The following is a 6,000-nucleotide window of genomic DNA, read 5'->3' on the forward strand; positions in this document are numbered from 1 at the left end:
ATAACTCCTTTAATAGACTTGTTAAAATTAAACAAGATTTATAGCATCTATAGGTGCTCTAAGGCTCTGAAGCAATCAGATCTATTAACTATTCAATCAAAACATGATCATTATTAAGAGGATATTTTCACATAATACCACCAGATTATAAACCTAAAATAGCATGAGTAAAGGTCCTAATTCAAAATCCTGGGTTAGGGACGCCTGGGTGGCTCAGCAGTTGAGGGTCTGCCTTCGGCTCACAGCGTGATCCTGAAGTCCCTGGATGGAATCCCACATCGGGCTCCCTGGATGGAGCCTGTTTCTCCCTCTTCCTCTCTCTCTCTCTCTCTCTCTCTCTCTCTTTGTCTCTCATGAATAAATAAATAAAATCTTTTTTTAAAAACATCCTGGGTTAATTTGGAATATTTCCCATGATATTTTATAATTATTTTAATTCCCATGATGAAGAACTCACTGAGGAGGATGTGAAAAAGATTGTAAAGATTTGAGGATTCTTTTAAAATAGACCTTTGCTACTTTCTTACCAATTTTGTGTTTGGGAAGATGAAAAAATATGAGCATAGACAATAATTTCCTGTTTGCAGACATGAGTCCTTCCCTGAGAAACAGACTTGGGAAGTGAAGGAATCTTGTTAAATCAAATTTTACATATAGGTTAATAGTAAGCAGGACAACTTTGAAAGTAAAACCCTAGCCATTAGTCATTTCCGGAATGGATTCCTTAGGATGGTAGCTCCCAATCTTTGTTCCATCTTTGCAAATAAATTTGTAACACATGGTTATCATAAACAATAGCTTACTAAAAGCATCTCAATAAATAAGATGGACTTTGGCTCCTACAAAATTCTAAATGTGTTAGTTGTAACTACATTGTGCCCAAATATCCCCTTGTATTAGAGGATCTGAAATATTTCTCAAATTTAATAAAAGAGCTTATTCTGTAACTACAGTTAATGGCTATCCCTGAGTTCCAAGAAATTCATTCCTTATTTCAAGGAGTTACCACAGCTAACAAACCAGCAAAAGAATCTGGCCTCAAAGCTTACCATATAAGAAGAGATAAGGGATATAGAAGAGTATTGTAGGAGGGCATTTTACCTATTTTTGAGGATCTGGGAAGGGTTCTCAGGAGATCCCTCTGGTGAAATCTGACAGATTAGTAGGAGTAAATGCCAGAAGGAGAATAGTGAGATATGATACCAAAGAGGCAACGAGAATCAGTTACATAGCATCTTATAAACCATATTAGATAGTTTGAACTTTATGCAAAGAACAAGGTTAAGTCTTGAAGGATTTTAGAAATGGAAGAGATTAGAGAATAGATTGGAGACCAGAGAGACTGAAGGCCAGAAAACAAATTAGGAGATCTAGGCAAGAAACACCAACAATATGGTTTATAATATTGGCCATGGGGAAAAAATAGACTAATTTAGGGAGATTGTATATAAGAAATTGAATCAAAAGGTATTAATAATTGAGAAGGTATTTGGAGGCAGCAGGGGAATGAAGGAGAGTAAGATATCAAAGGAGATTTCTAAGTGTCTCACTTGGGCAACAGGGTGGATGCTGGTGCCAAACACTGAAAGAGGAAACACAAAAAAGATTTATTATTGCGGGAAAATGAACTCAGTTTTGAAAATGTTGTATGACAGGGGTGCCTGGGTGGCTCAGTCAGTTAAGCTCCTGGCTTTTGGTTTGGCTTGGGTCATGATCTCATGGGTCGTGGGATCCTACCCCAGGCTCCATGCTTAACAGGGAGTCTGCTTGGGGATTCCCACCTTCTCCCCTCCCCTGACTCACATGTGCCCCTTGCATGCACATACTCTCTCTCTAAAACAAATAAGAAAAGAAAATGTTGTATGGCAGGTGCCTTGAGACATCCAATCAGCAATATTCATCAGACAATTGGTTATTAGAGCCTGATGAATTGACTAGAAATAAATGTAGGGGTCATTAGCATATAGATAGTTGGTAAATGAAGCCATAGGATTGATTGAAACCATCCAGGTTAAGTATGGGGAAGAAAAGAAGATCTAAGAAATTAGTTTCCATTTAATGTTCTTCCATAATACATGCTTTAAAAATATTTGATTTGAGTAAATGAATGAATGATTAAAAAAAACACAAGTCTTAATAAAATCTAGAAGGTGGGGCACCTCGATGGCTCAGTGGTTGAGCATCTGCCTTTGGCACAGGTCGTGATCCTGGGGTCCTGGGATCAAGTCCCGCATCAGGCTCCCCACGGGAAGCCTACTTCTCCCTCTGCCTGCGTCTATGCCTCTCTCTACATGTCTCTCATGAATAAATAAATAAATAAATACATAAATAACTCTTTTTTCAAAATCTAGAAGGTTTTTTTAAAAAAAGATTTTATTTATTTATTCATGAGAGAGAGACAAGAGAGAGGCAGAGACACAGGCAGAGGGAGAAGCAGGTTCCATGCAGGGAGCTGGACGTGGGGCTCGATCCCTGGTCTGCAGGATCACGCCCTGGACTGAAGGCGGCACTAAACCGCTGGGCCACCAGGGCTGCCCTAGAAGGCATTTTTAACATTTGTACAGGACTTCTTCAGTATTTAGTATTGATATTCACTTTTTCAGTATTCATTATTGATATTCACTGACCTCAGGTAGTTAGGTCAGTTTTCAAAAATGTTCTGGATCTCTGAATAATTTTTTAAAAATTTACTGTAAGATTCTTATATTATTACAATGACAGTATGTATAGAGGTCCCGAGCTGAATTCTAATACTTCAGTAAGAAGCAAATCCACATAGTTGGCATAGTTCCTTGCTCATAATTAATGGTCTAAAATCATATGTTCAGGGACACCTGGGTGGCTCAGTGGTTGAACATCTGCCTTTGGCTCAGGGCATGATCCCAGACTCCTGGGATGGAGTCCTGCATCGGCTGTCTGTGGGGAGCCTGCTTCTCCCTCTGCCTATGTTTCTGCCTCTCTCTCTGTGTGTCTCATGAATAAATAAATTGAAAATCTTTTTAAAAAAATAAATAAAATCATATGCTCAAAGAGAATTGTAGAATGAATGAATAAATACTTAAGTGAAATACATATTCCTATCTTCTCACAATAGAGAAAATTATAGTACCTCCACTCCACTGCTCTTAATGTTTGTTGAGGTATGACAATGAGAACAACATAAGCAATGTAGTCCCTAAGGCCATTTAATCAAAGGAGGAACAGTTGTACTAATAACTCTGCCTAGGCATATTGACAGAAAGCTGGGATGATATTGACAAGAACTCATCCAAAATATGCAGAGCTCTCACAAATCAAGAAAAAGGCAGCAACCCAATAGAAAAAATGGGCATGACTCGAACATATAATTCACAAAAAGAGGAGATAAAAATAGCTAGTAAACAAAATAAATAAATTTCCCCACAAAGGTGATTTAAATTATTATTTTTTAAGATTTTATTTATTCATGAGAGACACACAGAGAGAGAGAGGCAGAGACATAGGCAGAGGGAGAAGCAGGCTCCCTACAAGGAGCCTGATGCAGGACTCAATCCCAGGACCCTGGGATCACAACCTGAGCTAAAGGCAGATGCTCACTCAACCACTGAGCTAATCCAGGACCCTCAAGAAATGCAAATTAAAAACCACAATACAGAGGCACCTGGGTGGCTCAGTCAGTTAAGCAACTGCTTTCTGCTTGTGTCATGATCTTAGGGTCCTGGGTTCAAGCCCCACATCAGGCTCCCTCCTCAGCAGGGAGTCTGCTTCTCCCTCTGCCCCTCCCTCCCATTGGTACCCTCTCTCTCTTCTCTCTCAAATAAATAAAATCTAAAAAGAAAAAAAAAAACACCCACAGTGCAATAGCACTTGAAGCCCAGCAGAATAGTCAAAATGAAAAAGATGAAAAATATCAAGTTTTGGCAATGACATGTAGCAATCTCAACTTCTCTATGTTGCTGGTGGGAATATAAATTGGCACAACCACTATATCAGTCATAGTACAATCAGGAGACAGAAATCACACCAATTACTTGAGGGGACAATTTAATATAAAGAATTATTAATAAAGTGCCCTTCTCTAGTTTTAATAATTTTAATCATTGTTCTCTTAGCCAGAGGAATTATAGCTGCTTCCTATAGTTGCTACCCCATGATTCTTTCAAGTTTTCTTTTTACTCTTGTAGTTAGTTGGCATCTTTACACCTAGTTAATAATTATTTACAATTATTTCTTCCCAAGTGACTAGTATGGTTTTAGTCTGCTGACTAATATAGAATTGATCCCAGGAGTGATCCAGGAAGCAGACCCTCAAATATAGGATTGAGGAAATGTTATGATCAAGTCTTTGTGTATGAAACCAGTGCTTAGCTCTTTATCAATAAGAAACATGCTGCTAGAAACCCACATGTGATATATTCACGTTTAATCAAATTATCACCTATAGGTGAATGTGATTAATTGTCTTCTAAGTAAGACAAATGTCTTGGGGTTCAAGTGGCCACTGCACTTTATCAATATGGTAATAATGATGACTTCTAGGACTGTGATGTGGCCTGAGACCTAGCCATCTACAGCCGTAGGTTTTCATGTTATTGGGAGCGGAGTATAGGAGCAAGGGTGTTCAGATTGAAACTGTACAACTCTCATATCCTGGTCACCGACAAGGATCCTACACATTATAGGAGTAGTTCAGACTTAGAAATCTTTCTGGGAGACTACTCTGTGCATATGGAAGGGATAATTGAGCTACTAATTCAAACTGGCCAAATTACTAAAGCACACATTTCTTTTACAAATAAAAAGATAGCGACTGAAAGACAGAAAGAGAAAGCAACTTGGAAATCATTTAGTTCTATTCTCTCATTGGACCAAAACAAAACAAAAAGAAGTTATTGAGACCTAGAGAGGTAAATACTGAGGACCTACTAGCGCTAAGTGCTTTAATATGTATTAGCTTATTTAATCTTCTGACTAACATTATAACTAGGTATTAGTATTCCTGTTTTACAGATAAGGAAATTGAGGTTAAGTAATTTATGCCAACTCAGCAGCCAAACTCAGGAATGAAGGACTCTATCACCCACACTCAACCATTAACGTAATCTGACTCTCTGGAAGCCAGCACTCTTGATATGCAGTTCAATATGATTTTTTTTTTTTAAGATTTTTGAGAGAGAGAGCATGAACAGGGGAAAAGGGCAGAGGGAAAGGGAGAAGCAGACTTCCCACTGAGCAGGGAGCCTGATGCAAGGCTCTATCCCAAGACCACAGGATCGTGCCCTGGGCCAAAGGCAGGCGCCAAACTGCTGCGCCACCCAGGGTTCCCTCCAATATTATACTTTTGAAGCTACAATTCAGCATTGCTTTTTCTCACAGGCTGAACAGGGATGCAATGGAGGATAAAGCCACATAGAAAGACCTGAAAAAGATTTCACAGGTTCTCTAATGCAGTCTCCATCCACAGTGATGTCATTGAAGTGTAAGCACATACCTGACTTGCCCAAGTCCACAAAGCTATTTTTTTTTAAAGATTTTATTTATTTATTCATGAGAATACACAGAGAGGAGAGAGAGAGAGAGAGAGAGACAGGCAGAGACACAGGCAGAGGGAGAAGCAGGCTCCGTGCAGGGAGCCTGATGCGGGACTCGATCCCAGGACTCTAGGATCACGCCCTGGGCTGAAGGCGGTGCTAAACCACTGAGCCAGCCGGGCTGCCCCACAAAGCTATTTTTTTCCCAAGGGTGAGGACATTTTATTTATTTGAAAGGTTGTTTTTTGTTCTTTGGGTTTTTTTTAAATAATCTCTACACTCAATGTGGGGCTCAAACTCACGACCCTGAGATCAATAGTCCCACACTCTTCTGACTGAGCCAGCCAGGTGCCCCTCACAAAGCTATTTAGTGGTAGAGGCAGAGCTATAATCCAAGTTTCCTAACACTGAGGCAATTTTCTTTTCATTATACTACAAAATTTGCCCCTTCCACATTCTCTCTTTTCAGAGGTATAGGGTCCAAAGTTCT

The sequence above is a fragment of the Vulpes lagopus genome, chromosome 3 (genome assembly GCF_018345385.1).
Source record: "Vulpes lagopus strain Blue_001 chromosome 3, ASM1834538v1, whole genome shotgun sequence".
In the NCBI taxonomy this organism is placed as follows: domain Eukaryota; kingdom Metazoa; phylum Chordata; class Mammalia; order Carnivora; family Canidae; genus Vulpes; species Vulpes lagopus.